Here is a 21,843-nt window from a genome sequence, read left to right as displayed (position 1 = left end):
GCTTCTTATTAAACACTAAAAATATGTGTATATGTAGGGGCTGATTCTAATACTTCCCAGAGACTTGGGAGGGCGGGTGCTATCATGTCACTCACCTTCTGCTGTGCTCTAGATGTCCAGTGTCCCTGGAGGGGAGTTTTATATGTGTCTGCTGCCCAGGTTTTTATGTCTGGTATCCTAGGTTTTATGGCTGCCACCCAGGGAATGCCCCTTGATAGCCTGGCTCTGGTGATTAAGAGGAATTGCATTTCTGGGTCTCATAGGACTCTGGCAATTAGACAGATGGTTCTTGGCAAGTTGCCACCCCCAGGGCAGTTCACAGACAGAATGAGGCACATTCCCCAGTCTTTTTGTAAAGGAGGCTTCTTTGTCTTGGAACTTTGGCCTGAGGAGTAGGCTTCAGGTTTGGCACACATATAGAAGCCTAAAGGGCTGCTCTCAAAGAACTTACACTGTGGACTCCGTCTTGGTACCCACCCTCTACCTTGTTCCACTCACCAGTATCTCCCCCAAAAAGAGCTGATATACTTGTCTAGAGCCGAGATTTTGTGGCAGCTGTCCAGGGGACATGTCCAGGTCCCCTGGCTCTGGTAGATAGTGGAGCTTATGTTTGTAGTCTCACAAGACTGTATATACTTGCACAATTTTAAAAGATGCTTCTTCCAATCATTCTGTATGTAGGCGCTGAGATCATTCCCTTTGAAACACTGACAGGTCCTTGATTCCCGGGAACTGCTGCAAACATAATAGGCTTCTTAGAAAAAACACAAAGGTTTGAGAGACAACCAAGAGTCTGGGGCAAAGTTACTGTATTTTGCTATGTATAATGCACACATTTTTTGCCCCAGATTTTTGATGGAAACATAAGAATGCATGTTATACATGGGCATAATGGTTACATAATGTGGGTATAATAATGGGTATAATAACCCCATGTATAATGCACACAAAAATGTAGGTACATATTATACATGACAAAATATAGTAGACAAGAAGGTTCATTTCTTAAACATGGCAAAGATTGTGAGAGGTGCTTATTTTATGTACTGCATAGAAAACAAAGTAAAATAAAATTAAGAAACAAAGGGAGATGTTTTAAATAAAATAAAAGATAAAACCCTTAGTAAAAAAACCTTAATGAAACAGTCATAAGTAATTTACCTCATAAAAAGTTCAAAGTAATGATTATAAGCATGCTCATTGAACTGGGGTGGAGACTTGATAACAAAGTGAGAACTTCAGCCTTTAACAGGAAGCTAAACAACAAAACAAACAAGCAAGCAAAGTAAAAACAAAGACACTGAAATGGAGAACAAGGGGACAGTAACCAGATTGGAGAGGGAAGGGAATTTAAGGGGAAAAAAAGGGGAGGGATTTGGAGGAACTAGTATAAAGAACACATGGACAAAAACTAAGGGGGGTGAAAATGGGAGGGAGATGAGGAGCACAGCGAGATGGGGTTGGGATGGGAGTAAAAGACTGTACTTGAAAAATGATTAAATAAATAAACAATTTTGGGGGGAAAAAGAAAAAAATGTGAAAAATATAAGAAAATACTTAATTGAAGTTACAATGCTGAAGAATACAACAACTGAACTGGAAAATACATTAGCAAGGATTCAACAGGAAAATACATGGAGCAGAAGAAAAGATCAGTCAACTTGAAGACAAGGCAGTGGGAATCACCCAGTCGAAGTAATGAAAAGAAAAAAATAATGAAAAAATGACAGTGGGGTTTAAAGGACTTTGGAGAGAACACAACTGGACTAACATGTACATTTTGGAGCTTCCAGAAGGAGAGGACAGAGGAAAGAAGGCAGAAATCTTATTTTCAGAAATGCTGACTGAAAACTTCTCTAACTTGGGGAAAGAAACAGATATCCAGATCCAGGAAGCTCAGAGATTATATACACGATAAACCTGAAAAGACCTAAACCAAGACACATTGTAATTGAAATATCAGTAGTTACAGACAACAAGAGAACCTTAAAAGCAACAAGGAAAAATCAACTCATTACACACAAGGAAACCCCCATAAGATTATCACCAGATATTTTAGCAAAAATTTTGCAGGCCAGAAAAGTGTGACAGGATTGAAAGGGGATATTCAGAGGATTGAAAGAAAAAAAAAAAAAAACTTTCAGCCAAGAATACTATCTGGCTAGTTATTATTTAGAATTGAAGGAGTCATAAAATGTTTCCAGGTAAGTAAAAGCTAAAGGAGTTTATCAACACTAAACTGGCCTTACAATAAGTGTTAAAGAAAATTCTTTAAGCTGAAAAGAAAGGGTGCTAATTAGTAGCAAGAACACATGAAAGAATAAACCTCACTGAAAATATAAACAATATACTAAAAGAAGTGGATTAATCACATATAAAGTTAGTACGAAGGTTAAAAGATGAAAGTAGTAAAAATAACTGTAATTATAATAATTAGTGAAGGGAGACATAAGATAAAAAGATGTAAAATGTGAGATTGAAAACATAAAGGTTTCAGGTTAAGTAAAAATATTGACATACAAATGGAATAAAACTTAAGTTGTTATAAACTTAAAAGTAGGATATTTTTATATAAGTTTTTATGTGTAACCCTAATGGTTAACTGCAAAGCAATAATCTATAATAAATACACAAAGATAAAGAGAAAGGTATATAAGCATACAACTAAAGAAAGTCATCAAATCACAGAGAAGTGGAGAAAGAACTACAAAAGAGCTGAGAAAAAATTTAACAAAATGAGAAAAAACACATACCTACAATAATTACTTTAGATAAAAATGGACCAAATTTTCTAATCAAAAGGTATGGAATGGCTGATAGGTTAAAAAGCAGGACCCATTTGTACGCCGCCTATGAAAAACTTTAGATGTGAGGACACACACAGAATTGGAAAAAGTTATTCCATGCAAATGGAAACCGAAAGAAAGCTGGAGTAGCTATACTTATATCAGACAAAATAAACTTTAAAACAGACTCTATAATAAGAGACAAAGAAAGGCATTACATCATAAATAAGGTCATAAATCCAACTAGAAGATTTAATATTTGTAAATAGTTACACACCCAATATAGGAGAACCTAAATATATAAAGCAAGTATTAATAGCCCTAAAGGGAGAAAGAGACAGTGATAAAGTAGTAGGGGACTTTAATACTCCATTATTATGAGGTATAACATTATATATTATGTCCACCTTAAATGACACATTAGAACAGTTGGCCTTACTAGATATTTACAAACAATTTTATCCAAATGCAACAGAGTACCTATTATTTTCAAATATCCATAAAATATTTTCTAAAATATATCATATGTTAGGCCACAAAATAAGTCAATAAATTTAAAAGGATTGAAGTCATATCAAGTATCCTTCCCTACCACAATGGTATGAAACTATAAATTAATTATATGAAATAAACCGGAAAACCTATGAATATGTGGAGATTAAACTACATGCTACTAAACAACCAGTGTGTCAAATAAAAAATCAAGAGAGAAATCAAAAAATATCTTGAGTCAAATGAAAATAGAAATACAATATACCAAAACTTCTGAAATGCAGAAAAGGGGCTATAAGAGGGAAGTTTCTAGCACAATGCCTACCCCCAGAAACAAGAAGAATCTCAAATAGACTACATACTTTACACCTTAAGGAACTAGAAAAAGAACAAATGAAGACCAAAGGTAGTAGAACAAAGGAAATAAAGATTAGAGCAGAAATAATGAAATAAAGTACTACAAGATGATAGAAAAGATCAATGAAACCAAGAGCTGGTTCCATGTGTAGATAAACAAAATTGACAGATGTTGAGCTAGACTGATAAAGAGAAAAAGAGAGAGGACTCAAATAAATAAAATCAGAAATAAAAGGGGAGACTTTACAGTCGATACCACAGAAATACAAATGATCATAAGAGACTACTGTGAACAATTATATGCCAACAACTTGGACAACATAGAAGAAATGGAAAAACTCTTAAAAACATACAACCTACCAAAACTGATTTATGATGAAATAGAATACCTGAACAGACTAATTATTAGTAAAAATATTGAATCAGTAATAAAAAACCTTGCATCAAACAAAAGTCCAGGACCAGGTAGCTTCATTGGTGAATTCTATCAAACATTCAAAGAAGAATTAATACACATCCTTGCAAACTCTTCCAAAATATTAAAGAGGTAATGCTTCAAAAGTTATTTTATGAAGCCTGCATTACTGTGATACCAAAACCAGACTGGGATGCCACAAGAAAACAGAATCATAGGTTAATATCCCTGATGAACATAGATGAAAAAATCCTGAACAAAATATTAGCATACTGAGTTCAACAATACATTAAAGGATCATACACCATGATCAAGTGGAAGTTTAGATAGTCCAGGGATACAAGGATGGTTCACCATCTGCAAATCAATCAATTTGATACACCAAATTAACAAATGAAGGATAATATTATATTACAACTTCAATAGATGCAGAAAAATCATTTTCCAAAATTCAACATTCGTTCATGATAAAACTGTCAATACAGTTGATATAGAAAGAATGTACCTAAACATAATAAAAACCATACTTAACAAACCCACAGCTAACATCATAGTCATTGTTGCAAAGCTGAAATCGTTTTCTCTACAATCAGTCACAAGATGAGGATATCCATTCTCACCACTTTTATTCAACATCATATTGGAAGTCCTAGCCAGAGCAATTAGGCAAGAAAAAAGACTATCTAAATGGGAAGGGAATAAGTAAAACTATCACTGTTTGTAGATTGCATAATAATATACATAGAAAAATCATAAAGACTCCATCAAAAAAACTTAAATCAAATAAATGAATTGGGTAAAATTTGTGGGATGCAAAACCAGTGCACTAATATCTGTTGTTTCTATGTACTAATAATGAAATATCAGAAAGAGAAATTAAGAAAATAATACTATTTACAATTATATTAAAAAGGACAAATATCTAAGAATATATTTAACCAAGAAATGGAAAGAACTGTATGTTGAAAACTATAAGGCATTAATGAAAGAAACTGAAAAATACACAAATAAATGGAAAGACATTTTGTGCTCACAGATTAATTCACATTGTGTTTTTTTAAGTTTTATTTATTTATTTTTAGATAGAGGGGAAGGGAAGGAGAAAGAGAAGGAGAGAAACATCAATGTGTGGTTGCTTGTTGCGTGCCCTCCACTGGAGTCCTGGCCTGCAACCCACGCATGTGCCCTGACTGGGAATTGGACCAGTGACCATTTGGTTCACAGAACATGCTCAATCCACTGAGCTACACAAGCCAGGGCAGAATTCACATTGTTAAAACTTCCATACTACCAAAACAAGAAGAACAAAGCTGGAAGCATCATGCCTAGCTTTGGTTTTGAGATAAAAGCTGATTTCAAACTATATTATAAAACTATAGTAATCAAAACAGTATGGTATTGGTGTACAGACTGATACATAGATTAATGGACTAGAATAGATTCCAGAAATAAACCCATGTGTATATAGTCAAGTAATTTATAAGAAGGGAGCCAAGAATATACAATGGGAAAAGGATAGACTTTTCAAAAAATAGTGTTGAGAAAATTGGACAGTCACATGCTAAAGAATTAAACTTGAGCACTATTTTATACCATACACAAAAGTTAACTTAAAATGGATTAGAGACTTGAATGTAATACTTGAAACCACAAAACTCCTAGAAGAAAATAGGTAGCAAGCTCCTTGACATAGGTCTTGTTGGAAGGAATGGGTGATTTTTTAAAGTTTAAATAAATGGAATAATTCATAATTTAAAAAAATTTAAAATTTCCAACTTGTAAAGGTTACATGAGCCAATATTATTTTACAAACAAAGAAATTGAGGCCAAAAATTACCTGGCTTACACAAGGTAACATGGCAAGTTGATGCCAAAAGTGGAACTAGCAGCTAATCCCTTTTTAGTAGGTTTCGATTGTGGGCATTGAGGTGCAGAACAGTTGATTTGGAATTAGGAAACCACACTTCATTATCTCCCTTCAGTACATACTACTTCAAGCAGATCCCTTAACTTCTAAACAAATTATTATCTCATCTCTAAAATAACAATGTTCTCTGTCCTACCTACCCATCAGGGTATGGCCAAATATATGAATATGATTTATGAACCTTAAAGAAGTATACAAATGTAATCCATGAAGTAGCTTAGATATGATCCATACAGGGATTTTTCTTAAGAATGACAAAAATATGATTAATGATTTACCTTAGATTATTCAATGATAGGTAAAGCATTGCACTGCTTTTAACCTCCTCAGTGATACTCAGGTTAATCAGTCTATCAGGTTATGTGATAGTTTTTTTCAGGTTATCTCCTGTAATCCGAGTACTAAGTATTGTAAGTTAAAATTTTTTATCAATACAAGAGATTTTTAATGTTTTCACACAACTCCATTGTGTTTCTGTAAGTGGATTTCTGAGAGAGGCCAGAGTTTAGGTGGGGTGTTCTTTACTGAGCACACTCTGTTTACTTCAGTATCCAAAAGGTGCTGGGGTTACAGCAAAGCATTTGAGCTGAAATTTTGTATTTGCTCATAATTCAGGTTAGTGGTACTTAATTCAGAGACAGTCCAGGTAATCTTGTCGTATATAATATGGCATGGTGATCATAAACCATCTCAAAGGTGAAATAGGTATGGTTGACTGCCAGAGACTGCAGAAAGGAAAAACATATTTTAAATTACAAGCTGGAGAAATGTCAACCTCCTCAAACCAGAGTTCAAGTTTTGAAGTTTTTTGTTAGCTGTGGTTCAGCTCTTTACATATATGATATATTTTGAAGATATTCAAGACTATGCTGAAATGAAAGACATTTTATGGCTTTGATAATAAGAGCTATTCTTGAAACTTACAGATTTTAAATATAAAAGCAATTAGGATGGATCAGTAGTGATGAAACATTCATTATCCTATTGTTCATATATGTGTTTAAATTTAATATGGAGTTGGAGGGAGTAGCCCGGGCAATAAAACAAAAGACATAGGAATAAATAAGTTAAAAAAGCACTATTAGCACTATTTAAGCACTATTCAAAGGGGCAAAAAATTATAAGTAGTACAAATGACTGAAGACCATGACAGGGATTCAGTACAATATGGTGCTGTAGTCCCCTCTTATTCGCAGTTTTGCTTTCCACAGTTTCAGTTACTTTTAGTCAGTTGTGGTCCAGAAATATTAAATGGAACATTCTAGAAATAAGCAACTTATAAGTTTTAAATGGTGTGCTGTTCTGACTAGCATGATGAAATCTTGTACCATCCGGCTCTTTCTTGCCTGGGATGTGAATCATCCCTTTGTCCAGCACATCTGCACTGTGTACTCCACCTACCCAGTCACTTGGTGATGTCTAGGTTATCAGATCAACTGCCAAGGTATTGCATTGCCTGTGTTCAGGGCAGGTGAACGTCTCATTCACCTCACTTCATCTCCTCACGTAGGCACTTCATCATCTCACATCATCACGAGCAGAATGGTGAGTACACTACAGTAGATATTTTGAAAGAAAGAAAAAGAGACCACATTCACATAACTTTATTACAGTATATTGTTATAGTTGTTTTATTTTATTATTATTTATTTTTGTTATTCTCTTACTGTGCATAATTTATAAATTACATTTTATTATAAGTCCATACATATAGGAAAAGAGGAATGTGTAGGGTTTGGTACTATCTGCGATTTCAGGTATCCATTGGGGGATCTTCGAACTCTGCCGTAGGTAAGGGGTGACTATGGTATAGCCAACCTATGGACTATCATGCAGCCATTTAAATGTTTATGAAGACTATGTAGTAACATGGAAAAAATTATTCATGACATAATGTTAAACAGGATGCAGAATTGTATATATTTATTATGACTACATCTCTGTAAAGTGTAAACCAGGTAAAATGGCTATACTACATTAAAGCAGACTTTTTAAAATAAAAGTTTTATTGTCTTCTCAAATTTCAGAGTTGCTTGTCCCTGAAGTGTTCCTCTCCCAGTTCTTTGCATGACCTGCTCTTCTTCATCCTTGTACTCACTGTGTAGATGTTGCGTCCTCAGAGCGACCTTCCCCATTGCCTCTACCCTGCTGCTCCCTCTGCAGCACCCCATTAGGTCCTGCAAGAGCATGTTCCTCCGTTTGACTGGCACCCTGGCAGCACAGAGTCCGCATCTGCTTCATCCCTGCTGTTCGTGCAGTGCTGAATGCAGTGCCCGCCACAGAGTAGGCACTCGAATGTTTGTTGACATATAAATACTAATGTAATTAACAAAAAATGCAATTTTTGGACATAAACTGATCTGAAACAACAATGACTAAATCAGAGCCCAGTGTAGTAACTTTTGTAATGAAAAATCATTCTTTTATGAGAACAAAAGACCTAGTATTCCCACCATGGCTGTGTCTCTTCAGGCTCTAAGCTAGCTAAGGAGCTGATTAATAATCCAAAGGTGACTGGGGTGAATAGAATTTGGTGCCAGGGAGGCAGGTGGTCTTGAAGGCATGACCTCTGGATCTTGGTGACACCAGAGGGGCATTTTTGTTTTATAAGCTAAAGCTTAGACCCATCAGAACCGAGTGTTTGGCTTTGCTGTCAGCCCTGGACTCCTGCCCATTGTCCCCAGCCTTTTTTCTGCAGGTCTCTTCTGCTGAGAGTAATTCTTTTCTCTCTCTCTCTCTCTCTCTCTCTCTCTCTCTCTCTCTCTCTCTCTCTCTCTCGGCATGCAGCTGTAGTTCATTCATGTTTACTGCTATATACAATGCATGAGTGAACCACATTTTATGTGTTGTACTACTGATGGAAATTTGGGCTGCTCTTACCAACAATACTAAATATGACTCTTGTAAGAGTTTGTTGAAGGCACTCACTAGTAGAATCTCTGGGTCATAGGCTTTGGGAATCCTGAATGCTATCATATACTGCAGATTGTTTTCCAAGGGGCTTGTGCAGTTTTCAGTCCCACCAGCAGTATATGAGTTACTGCTCTTCTGCATGAGAGTTTATCACTCTTCATACTGACATTTTGGGCTAGATAATCCTCTGTGAGAGCTGGGGTTGTGCTGTGTGTAGATGGTAGAATGTTTAGCGACGCTCCTAGCCTCTACCTACCAGATACCCATCACACCCTCCCCCCAGTGTGACAACCAAAAGTGTCTCCAGATATGATCAAATGTCCCTGAGGGAGGGGAGAGGCAAAACCAAACTCTTTTGAGAACTTCTCTTCTATGTCTTTGTCAACAGTTACTATTACCAAGTCATTCATTGTACCTGTTAACACCACACATTCTGGCAGGCTCATACAGATTATGTCCTAGAAGAGGAATGTTTTCGGGCTTCCAGACACAGCTTATTGATGTTCAGGAGTTTTCCCATAATTGTCTTCTAAAACAACTTATTTCATTTCCAATATTAAGGGCTATCCTGACAAACCAATCCCCATTCTTTGAGTTTTAATTAGGGCCAATCCACTAAAAGAGGAGATTCTCGGGAGAACAGTGGGCAGAGGTTTAGAAACCTGGGCAAGCCAGACCTGAGTGTAGTCATTCAAATGGGATGGGAATTGGTAAGCCACATTGGAGATCTGCAGGAATGGGTACTTGATTCGAAGTAGGACTGGAAGTAGACAAGGTGAGGAGCGGGGTCTGGCCCAAACAATCACCAACACCTCTACTCTGTAGTTTACACAGTTGTGTTATAAGGTGCAATGATAGGAATACATAATCATGAATTTAATTTGCCTAGTGCCCTGTTATTACTTTTTTGAATTTAGCAAAGGAAAGGAAATGAAATAAATAAGCACCAGAGCCCAGGATTTTACTCTGTGCTGTCCTCCCTGGCCTGTGCTCCTGAGCTGTATTTCAACATGGAAACAAAGCAGCAGTTGGGGGGAAGAACTTTGTGTGTCTCACCCTAGTTGTTTTGTGGTAGGCCACTGCAGATTGTCGAAAACCACTAATTATCCATCATGAAAAAATACTTACCTCCAGGGGAGCCTTTCTATGGTTTGCCTTCCCATAGCATGGATCTGTGCCCGCAGAACCAAATAGGTGTTCGGTTGACGCTCCTTCCGTTCATTTGAGGTAATGCCCTTATTGAAGATGCCTAAGTTTTGAGAATCCAAACCTACAAAACAGTTAAATTTTTTTGTCTAGATACAAAAGAGAAGGATTTTTAAAGACACTTTATAGGGTTCTTTGAATTGGAATTCATGTAACACAACTACAACTTGACAGAGAAACTAAAAGTCAAGGTGTTAAGGTAACTGAGAAATGTCAGTAAAAATTCCTTTGAAATGAGAATAGAAGCCAGTGGGAAAGTGGAAAATATTTGAACAAATAGACAACAACAGCAAAAGTAAACTTTATACCTAACCAAACCTTTTCAAGAACACATAGCTAAAAATTCGTCTCTGCGTCTCTGAATTATAAATTCCTTAGGCAGGAGCTGTGCACTTCAGAGTTCAGTGCCAACGGATTTTTATTGTGAAGTTTTACTGCAGTAAAAGTAAAAAGCTAGCCTGGTTTAGTGCTCACCTACAAGAACACTGGTTAAACAATTTAGTAATAAGGTTTTCCATGATATCTGATAATTTGCTGCAAGTTAAATATCCCTGGCCATTTTCTAGGGCCCCCGTTACTGCCTGCTGCAGCTCAGGAGCCCCAGAAGGCTGATTCCAGTGATGCCAGGTGATGGTGTAAGAGCTGCTGATAAATGGGGGCCTGGGCTCATTGCCCTCCTGCCTCTACCAACTGTGGCGGTGGTCAAGTCGAAGTGGGAGAAACAGCTGTGGTCTGAGGACACCAGTGTGTATGGGTGTGTGGGGCCTTTGGGACCAGTCACAGCGGGCAGAAACAGCAAAGCTGAAATGCTGGCATGTGGACATCTGGAGTGAAAGCCCTTTTATCCCAAAGCTTAAGCTTCCATGTTTTTTAAACATATAAAGGTAGAGCATTTTAGAACAATTTTCACCTCTGTTGAGATGTAGCATAATGTCTGAGTTTCCTCAGGCAGTTTCCTTTTATACTTCACCTTTTATAAAAGTGAAAATATCACCCTCGCCCTCTAGTGCCATCTTTATTTCCCTGAACCTTCCCAATAATGCATTTTCTTACGTGGGAAACAACATATGGCTGTTTGGGGGATCCTATGCCTGGAAAGTGCTTGGTTTACAAACTCTTATTGTAACTGCAGAAAGTAATTTGAGGAGTCACAAGTGCTTTGAAAGCTCTCAATTTCCTGGCCTGTCTTTCAAAAGACTATTTGTTGTGAAGACATAAAGACTTGAATGGAATATTTATTACATTTTTAAAAAAGTATTGCATCAAGTAAGTCCATTCAATGTTTCCTTAAGAGGAAAAACGAGGCATCCAATGTGTGAAGGTTGATCAGAATAACAGGTCACAGTCCCGAAGGTGCTCAAAAAAGAATTTAGGGCTTCTATGGATTACTTTGACTTTCCCTCCCACAGTAACTCTCTGTATTTACAGCAATCAGTGAGAGTTCTGCTCCACTTTCCAAAATAAATATAATGCTGAAGCTTCAAGTATTCTGTGAATATTTCTACTTTCCATAGAACAATCCCTTTCCAACTTAAGATGCTATAACTGTAGTAAATGTGGGTACAGTACATTTTTAAATTCAAAATGTTTTTCCATGAAGATTAATCTCTAGCACAGTGTTTTATGTAAATTTTAAATGCAGTAATTAAATGACTTCTTAAAAAAATAAAAATACTTGGCTAGTACTACTCCTTGGCTTGACAGAAATTATCTAAAACTTTAAAAAAATGTTTCTTCTTGGCCTTTTGCCTATTTATGTAGAACACCCTTTCTGAGGAGGTTAGTGTATGATTGTGGGAAACATATGCTTTTGAAAATGGTGAGCACCAAATTCTAGGTTCTGTACATAAACTCTGCAAGAGGACACAGAATAAGAACAAATAGGTCCAAATCCTATTTGGAAGGAAAGAATCATGTGAAGCCTCTTGAGTCTGAACCTATATTTTGAAGGTTTTCCAAAAATTAAGATGAATCCAAACTTTCCAGCCTGGCTGTAGACCTTGGTTCTTACAGAGATAACTTTGGGCATAGCTCTGGGCTTCCAAACACCCCATATCCTGCTGGCATAAAAAAGGTTACGTGAATCTTCCTCAGACAGGCCTGAGCTTGGGGTGAAATTACTTTTCAGAAGTTGACTTTCACTTGAGAGTTTCTAAGCCTTAATTTTTTAAATGGTGTGTCTTTAAATTTTCAGCTGAGGAACAAATTGGCCACCAGAGAGACCACAGTGCTTTGCTCAGTAGTCTACTGACATGTAATGCTGGTGTGCGGACGCTAGGTGGTGCTTTTTCAGTGTTGGTTGGAAGGCTGAATCTCAGCACCAACAGCAGAGGTACATGTAGTATTTGCCCATCAAAATGGTTGATACATGAGGGACCCATACGCTTGAATTAAAAATGGATCTAAAAGGGTATTTCTATGGGACAAAGTCTAAATTTAGCTTTGAATTCACTGTTGTTAGCTGTGTAGTGTTTGAATACCTTTTCAGGTGGACTAATTTTCAGTGAGCACATACAGGGTTCATGCTGAGCATAAAACATGGCTTCAGGTGCAAGACAAACAGATGAGTCATGGATCTTGGCTGCAATCTCAGAGGATGTTGATGCAGTGGTTGTGAAGCAATTTATGAACAAATGTAAGACAACTGATTACTAATATAATATGAGAAGCAGAATAACCTCCCTAGAAATTGATTAGCACATGAATTTTTCCTAATGGAGAAGACTCTGGGACTGAGTTTGATAATGGGTATAGGAAGTTCTAAGAGAGGGAAGCGGCAATAAGTAGGAAAAAAACCATGAGTAAATTGCATGTTTAAAAGATCCAGTTTGGACACACTGGAGAGTATGTTATTGATGGAGGCATGTTATTGGGCTTTTAGTGCTGGTCAGAATTGTTATTTGATGTATATAATTTTGAAGCCTTATTTTAGCCATTATAATGACTTGAATTGTGCCCCCCACCAAGTTCATACATTGAAGTTCTAACCTCTTATACCTCAGAATGGGACTTTATTCTAAAATAGAGTCACTGAAGTATAATTAGTTAAGGTAAATTCCTAATGCAGTAGAGTGAACCCCTCATCCAATGACTGGAGTCCTAATGACAAGGGAGAATGCCATGTGAAGATTGGAGTTGTACAGTCACGTGCTAAAGGACCCGCAGAGGGCAGGAGAGGGGCCTGCAACAGATGCTTTCTCAGCACTTTCGGAGGGAAATCCTGTTGACGCCTGGATCTCAGAGTCCGGCCTCCAGAACTGTGAGAGAATAAATTTATGTTGTTCTAAATCAACAACAATCAATCAAGGACCATGTGTTTTGTGGTCCTTTGTTACTGCAGCCCTGGCAATCTAATGCAGCAGTCATAGAATCTTTGTTTACAAGCAGTCCTTTCCAGAAATGGGCTCTTACTGTAAAGCCCGTCAATGTGGAGATGCTGTGATGGAAGAAGGGATGGGCAGAGGGGTTCTGGTAGCCCGTCACAGGCTTGAGCAGTTTTCTTTCCCTTTGCTCCACACTCCCACTTTGGCCTACAGGGCCCCCTCAGAACGAGTCCAAACCACTGTGCAGTTCCTAAGCCCTCCTCTCCATGCTATCCAGCAAGGTTCGCTGCTCTGATTGTGCTGCTTTTTCAGTCATCCCAATTTGCTGTTGCTGCCCCTGCCAGGTTGTTCACTTTTTAAAAATTCTTACTTCTTCTTTATCCAGTGTTTTCTTTATTAAACTCATTTAAATGCATTTCTTATGTAAAGTTATCTGTGAGTTCTATAATCCTCATTGACTTTTCTCTCTGCTTCCTTTCAAAACTGACAGAGCCATTTCAGGTCAGTGGTTCTCACCAAACTCTGCATCTTCTACTTAATTATGGAATGTGTTGCTTTAGACAGCAGTGCCCTCCTCCATGGAGATCACTCACAGGGTCTGTGTAATAGTTTCCTATTGATGCCATAACAAATGCCATAAAGCAGCTGAAAGCAAGACATATATATTTTTTCTGTAGGTTCTGTACATCAGAAGTCTGGGTTGGCTTGACTGGTTTCTCTGTTCCTGGTCTAACAAGGCCCAGATCAAGGTGTTGCTCAGCTGGGCTCTTATTGGGAAGCCGTGGGAAGAATCCACTTCCAAGCACATTCAAGTAGTTGGCAGAATCTTAGCCTTGACAGTTGTGCGACCAAGGGCCTCAATTTCCCTCAAGCAGGAGCTGTGGTTAGCTCCTCAAGGCCTCTTTCCATCCTAGCACGTGGGCCTCTGCGTCTCACAGGCAGTGACAGTCCATTGCATCCTTCTCTCTCTGAGAAGTGCTCTGATGCTCCTTCTGCCACATTTTTCTGCTTCTAGCTGGAGAAATTCTCTGCTAAAGGTTAATGGAATTAGATTAGCCCCACCTTTATAATCCAGGATAACCTTTCTATTTTTAAGTCCATAACCTTAATTACACCTGCAAAATTTCTTTTGCCAAATTTACAGGTTCCAGTGGTTATGGTGTAGACCATTCATTATCCACTCTTGCATAGTCTTTAACAGACAAAGTCATGACTTACATTTGATTTTTATTTCTTTTTCCCTTTACTTCTGTCACCCCTAGAGCAGCACTTTCTCCATACATTTAGTTGTTATTTGATTAATTGGATGATGGATAATCAGCAAGGTACCATTTTGTGTTATTAAACCAGTGGCTAATGATCTAAATTATATTTGGGAATATTATTTTGTTGATCGAATATAAAATGGATTGAGACCATAAAATATTGAAGCTGTATAGATCGGCAAGTGGTGGAGCCCATTTAGCGATGGGGTGATAAATGATGTAACTCTGAGTGTGTTGTGGAAATAGAGATGAGGGCAGTGCCATTCTTCTGAGATGTGAACAGGACACCTGCGTGTGACTGTGGGAGTAGGCCACTGATTTATGTGCCTGGCACGAAATATCAGTGATGCTTTTAAGGGAGCAAATGAATGAGTATAGCAAAATGAATTGTCTTAACTCACAATTCAAAGTGAGTTCAAAAGGTGAAACTGCTATTCCGAAGATTGAAGTATGTGTTGCTATCCATATTATTAAAATAAAGTGGGGGATAATTTGTAGTCATCTTGGACTTTCCTTGCAACCCAGAAAAAACCTTATCTGCAGGCAGCAGTTTATTTTATTTGTATTTTTCCACATTACCTGTTTTCATATTGCACAATATACTGAAATGAAAGAATACAATGATAGTAAGTGTACTTAGCGCTTGCCTCAAGTAGGTTTCAATGAAAACCTCCCTAACCAAGAGCAAACAGAGAGATGGAATAACTTAAATTTCCTGGAGGATCATTGTATGATTTCTGCTTAGCTTCATATAAAGAGAGCACTGCTCATCTCTCTGGCTCCCTTCTCCTTTAGAAGCATATCCACCCTTTAATTGAATTGCATAAAATGTTTTGTGTCACATAGCAACCATATTATTACCCATCGGTGAGTTAAAAAATTAGCTAGTATACCTTAAGTTACATGGGGATTTGTAAAGTGAATCCCCCATGTAGCTGAATCATTTATCAGTTGGAAGTACTTTAATTCATTGGATTACATGGGTCTTTTTTGAAAAATCAAAATTAATTGAATAAGCATTTTCACTAATAGGACATTTTTAGTAGTGTTATTTAGAACTGCTCCATCAATAATATGAAGTCATTTTTTGTCTTCTATGAATTTTCCTCTTTTATATACTATCCCAGTATTGCTCAAACTGAGAAGCAGGTATGAAACTATCAGCATTTAATGCCTCAAGTGCTCTCATTCATACAATTCCTGAGCCACATCCATATCTTTTGGGTTATAGTCTCTGGGAGTACATTTTTGAAAAAAACTCCTTAAAGCCACAACAACTGTAAAATATTCCCAAACAAAAGTGTGAAAAACATAAATGAAAGCACCAGTACAGTTGCTCTTTTTACAACAAGCGCTCAATAAAAATAGCTCTACTTTTGAAATCTGTAAACCCTGTGCAGATGGGAGCCCTTTACCCTTTGTATTATTATTGTCCCAAAGTAGGAGCACAGTAAGTACTGGTTTGTTAGAGGCATACCTTTCCATAGGCAGTGGATATACACATTGAAGAAGGATGAGTTGAATGCCATTATTACACTATGACAATAACTATTCTTGAGGTTCGATGGATACAAAAATGTAAAACACTATTTGGTAGACCCTTAGGGCAAAGTGTTATCAGCCTATCTGAAGAGACATATTGAAAACAGGTGCCCATGTAGGGGACTTGGAGTAGACTAAATCCTTTTTTTAATCATTATTCAGGGTTCTCCTAGAGCTAACAGGAAGTGTATGTATGAATGTATGTATGTATATATGTATGTATCTTTGTATCTATCTATCAATTTACTTTAAGGAATTGGTTCACATGATTGTAGCAGATGAACATATTCAAAACCTGTAGGATAGACTGACAGACATGCTGGAGACCCAGGGAGTAGTTGCAGTTCAAGTCCAAAGGTGGTCTGCTGACAGAATTACATTTTCTTCTGAAGGTCAGTCTTTTTCTATTAAGGCCTTCAACTGATTGGATGAGGTCCACCCACATTATGGAAGGTAAACTGCTTTACTGAAAGTCTACTGATTTAAATGTTAATGTCATCTAAAAATACCATCACAGCAACATGTAAAATAATGTTAGACCAAATATCTGGGTACTATGTCCTAGCCAAAATAACACATGAAATTAATTATCACAGTCCTACAAGAGTACATCACTTTGAGAGGAACAGTGACTTTTGGTGGAAGAACTTTAGTAGCTTAGAGGTATCCTTGCAGGGAAAGAGCTGCAAAAGTGGTTCTCAAAGTGGTGCTCTGATCAGCAGCAGCAGCAGCAGCAGCAGCAGCTGTAACTTAGAAATGCATATTCTCAGACCCCCGACTCCAGCCCTACTGAATCAGAAGTGCTAGGAGTGAGACACGGCAACCCGCGTGTTGGTAAGTTCTCCTCTGTGTGATTCTGATGCAATCAAAATTTGAACTATTGAGTTAGATAAATAAATACACCTCCCTCCCACATTTCTCCCTGTGGTCTCTTGCTAGGACTCCTTGTGAGCCAGACCTGACAGGAATTCAGAGAGTACAAAACCCATTAATGAAGGCCAGATAGATTAGCCTCCCAGGCTGGAGATCAGTGTGCAAAAAGAGTAGAAAATAAATCAAGAACAGCAAATGGAAAATATCCTGCCCTTGTATTAAGGGACCTGCAGACTCAGAAGTCCCTCACAGATAAGTAATAGTTCAGATTTTAGAGTAGTTAGAATTGCCAAAGCAGAAACTTTAAGAAGAAAGAAAAGTAGGTCAGATGTAGATTCTAAGCCTCATACACATGTTTATGTATTGGGAATGCCCTGTGATTTTTCTAGAGTCACATTTTTATCTTGGCCTCTCACTGGTGAACTGAAATTGCTTTTTGCCTTAAGTCAGAATTTTAAATTTCCTTAACAGAACACTGTCTCTAAATGTACATGTCTGGCTTAGAAGACATGTGTACCTCTCCCTAATTCACAACACACTGGCTCCCTATTTGTCCTTGTGGTGCTCATCAGAGAAGGCAACCATGAATTGACAGTGGTCCAGAATTTATCAAAGTCTTGCTTGAGACATCTGGTCTTTGAGAGAGTGTGTCTAATGGACAAGTGATTTCACTGTGACCTTTAGGGGTCATTGAAATGGTGAGTTACACACCTTCTCAGACTGTTAGATATCTAGCTCACATTTCAGACCCTTGTAGAAATTACTATGTTAGTGTTTAATGTGATACATTTAGCTCACAAGAGCTGTAATAATAATAATAATAATAATAATATTAGTATTATTATCAAAGAGCATTTCTATGTCATTTATTGACTGAATATTCAGTAAAATCTTATTGACTACCTACTTTCCACCAGTTCCTAGCATCAGAGGTAAAAAGATAATTGTTACATAGTCCTTGCCCTCAAGCTGTTCATACTCTAGCAAATGAAATAGAAATATAGACAGTTATAGAATAGCAGATGATTCAAAGACAGAAGAGATGTAAAGAAAACTTCGTGGAGGAGTGGCCTCAGAAAAGGAGAACTTTGCCAAATAGACAAGGGACGTAAATTCATTGAAAGAGAAGCTATCGCAGAACCCAGAGAAAGAACAAAATGGGAAGACATGGAGATGAGCCCGGAGCAGAGCAGGTGCTGGAGGCGGTGGCTGGACGGGGTGGAACTGACACCACCGGATTACCAAGGCTTTATACTGTGGGCCTCAGCGTCTGAACTTGGTCCTGAAGGTAGGGGGAGACTTAAAGGGTTTAGGAGCCCCAGATTAATCTGATTAGATTGAAACCAGTTAATTTTTTGACTTTTTAAAGAAATCATTAGTCTTTACATTTTTAGAACAGTTGTAGTTTACAGAAAAATTGAGCAAAAATATTGCTCCCCTATTACCCTTCCCATACATACTCCACAATTTTTCTATTAACGTCTTGCATTAGTGTGGTACATATGTTATCCAGGGTGAAACCCATATTGTTGCATTATTATTTACTAAAGTCCATTGTTTTCATACTCTTTATGTTGTGCAGTTCTATGGGGTTTGACAAATATATCAATCACTACAGAATCATGGAGTGCATAGTTTCACTGCCCTGAAAGTCCACTGTGTGGCACCTAGTTGTTCACCCCTCCACCCCTGAGCCCCTGGTGACCACTGTTAGTTCTACTGTCTCTATAGATTCTTCTTTCCCGGGATGTTATATAGTTGGAATTACACGTATAGTTTGTGGCCTTTTCAGATTGGTCTTTTTACTTGGTAGTGTGCATTTAAAGTTCCTTTAGGTCTTTCCATGATCTGATAGTTCATGTCTTTTAATCCCAAATAACAAATCATTATATGAATGTGCTACAGTCTGTTTATCCGTTCATTTATGGAAGGTCATATTGGTTGCTTTCAGGTTTTTGCAGTTATGAATAAGAATGCAATAAACAGTCATGTGCAAGTTTTGTGTGGATAAATGTTCTCAGCTCATTTGGATAACTACCCACAATCATGATCGCTAGGTAATACAGGAAGCTTCTGTTCAGCTTTGTGAGACGCTGCCAAGGTGTCTTTCAAACGGGCTATACCATTTTGCATTCTCAGCAGAAATGTAAGATAATTCCTGTTGTTTCACACCCTCACCATCATTTGGTGTTGATTATGTTTCGGATTTTAGCTATTCTAAAAGGTATGTAGGATTATCTTCTTGCTCTTTTAATTTTTTCTGTTCCCTAATGACTTATGATGCTGAGCATCTTTTCATATGCTTATTTGCCATCTGTATATCTTCTTTGGTGAGGTGTCTGCTCAGATCCATTTAATTAGATTGTTTGTCTTTTTCATTGTTGAGTTTTAAGAGTTCTTTGAATATTTTGGTTATCAGTCCTTTATCAGATATGTATTTTGAAAACACTTGTCTTTTCATTCTCTAAACAGTGACATGTTATTAATTTTAATGAAGTTCAGATTATACATTTTTTCCTTCATGGATCATGCTTTCGGTGTTGTGTCTAAGTCACTATATTTTCTCCTATTTTTAAACTTTTCATTGAAATCTAATGTGCATACAGAAGAGTGTGCATGTTAGTAAAGCTCACTAAATGTTCACAAGTTGGACCTGTGAATGAGCACCCAGGTCAGCAGACAGAATATTGCCAAATGCTCAGCCATCAGTTTGAAAGGAATGCTAACATAAAACAGTTACTTGAGACTTTGAACAAAAGAAGCACAAAGTAAAATGATTAAAAATTACAGTCCTACTTAAAAGGAGTATTATTGACTAGACTTTAATTATGTTCCAGACAGGAACCTCGTCTTAATTCTGAATTGAATTGGCGACACCTATTGAGCGTCTGGCATGAAGTAAGCAATTACTGAATTGTCAGTGAATTAATTAATTAATGCAAGTGCTGTGATATATGAGGGTTAAGAAAACAAATCATTTCTATGGACAAGATAGTCAAGGAACCAATGATGGAGAAAAAATTGGGGGCCATTATTGACCAAAAGTTACATAGAAATAATCAGTCATTATCTGTTAATCACATGTTATACGTATTTTAATGAGCAAACGAGCATCTCTCATTAGAGAGTGGGTGTCGGCTGGGAGCGGGGAGTACAGGGGTAGAAGAGTCGGGGGCAGCTTGGAGCACTAGGATTTAGTAAGGCCAGTCAGTGGTTCTTTGCCTGAGCTTGACATTTGCTACAGTTCTACATCAGATTTTGATAATCATTTTTAAAGGGAATGGGAAAATATCAAAGAAAACTGGAAAAATGATAAAAAAAACTAATGACAAGCCACACAAATATATCATACCAGACCTAAGTGTGAAGATGCCTATTATATAGGAGACTATTTTTTCCTGGAATGAAGCATTTTATGAAGAGTTGGAAAACTAATTGTTTCTTGGATTTGTAGAAGTCCCAGTGAGACAAAGAATTAAATTAAGACACAAAATATTTTGATCAAACATAAGGAAAAATGTCTTTATTTGCAGGGGGGTAATCTGCTGAAGTAAAGAGGGAAACTATTTTTTTTTTTTTTGGTCTCAGAGTCTATCAATAAATAGGAGACAGTGGTCAGCTGTGAGCAAAATACATCCCTTCCTGTTAACAGAAACAGTCTCTATGGCCCCCAAATGCCTTTTTTACTTTAAGGCAAAAGGAATGTGAAAATTAAACCTTAACATGTGAAATGCACAAGTCGAACTGAGGACATGCTGATGTTTAATTAAATAGCGAACGTTTAAAGAACCTAATGGAGGAGCTTAAGGGATGCCTGTAACATTTGCGTTAGCACTGCAATGTGAAGACTTGCAATATTCTGCCTTTCAGATTGGTGATCAGTCAGTAAAAGTTGATAGATACAGTGGAAATGGCTTCTATATTAACCATAACCCTAAAAGCCATTGGCATTTGCTGCCAACTGAGGCTTCTCCGCAAACTCCAGAACACCACTTTCAGAGGCAAATTCTATCACCCTGATGGCATTTTCTAGTTTTATTTGATCTTGAAAAACATTTCATTATGTTTAATTTGGGGAAATGAGATTTCTTTAATTACCATCAGTAGTAGCTATTAGAAGCTCAATTACATTTGCAAATTCATTTTTTAAAGCTTTATGGTTTTTCAGATAAAAAATTTCAAGTTCTAACTGCACCTATTAAAAGTTACTGTTCCTCCCTTTGGTGCCCACACTTCTAAGAGAGAAGATACATTTTATAGTTCAAAATAAATAATGCTAGAAGCTGAGGATTAGTCTAAATAGGACTTAGAATTACTCGTTTGAATAAATTAGATATTTCACTAAATGAATTGGTTCATCAAATGTGTGTACAGAGTCTCTTCATTTGGGCTATTATAGACACTGAGCTGTACACAGTGTGCAAGGTCAGGGTGTGCCGGGGGTGGGGGCAGGCAGCCTACTAGCTGGGAACACAGGCGCTGCTCATTGGTGTGCATGCTGGGCCCTTCTTTTAGTCCTGCAGTGACTTACTTCTCACCACTATCATACCTCCACGAAGGACTGTGAGAGGACTTCTGCCACCAGTGTATCGTTCTCTTGAATACTATCAGTGGTTTTAGAAGTGCCTCCAACTTCATGTGTTTGGGAGCTTCTCATTCATAAAATTAAACAGGTACTGCCCATAAGACAGCTTTTCCCAAGCTGGGTGTTGCCTTTGTTCTCAGTCACAGCAGCATTAATATA

General features: G+C 37.4%; 1 protein-coding gene across 4 annotated transcripts in view; it reads left to right on the top strand.

The window, feature by feature from the left end:
* The window catches only part of NCKAP5 (NCK associated protein 5), a 995,643-nt gene that overhangs the window by 493,416 nt on the left and 480,384 nt on the right, over positions 1-21,843 (top strand). The gene's annotated exons all lie outside the window — the stretch shown is intronic.

Source organism: Artibeus jamaicensis, unplaced genomic scaffold (genome assembly GCF_021234435.1).
Source record: "Artibeus jamaicensis isolate MK-2021 breed Jamaican fruit bat unplaced genomic scaffold, CSHL_Jam_final contig_1284, whole genome shotgun sequence".
NCBI classification, from domain to species: domain Eukaryota; kingdom Metazoa; phylum Chordata; class Mammalia; order Chiroptera; family Phyllostomidae; genus Artibeus; species Artibeus jamaicensis.
The sequence above is the reverse complement of the archived record's forward strand: the minus strand, read 5'-3'. Positions and strand labels throughout refer to the sequence as shown.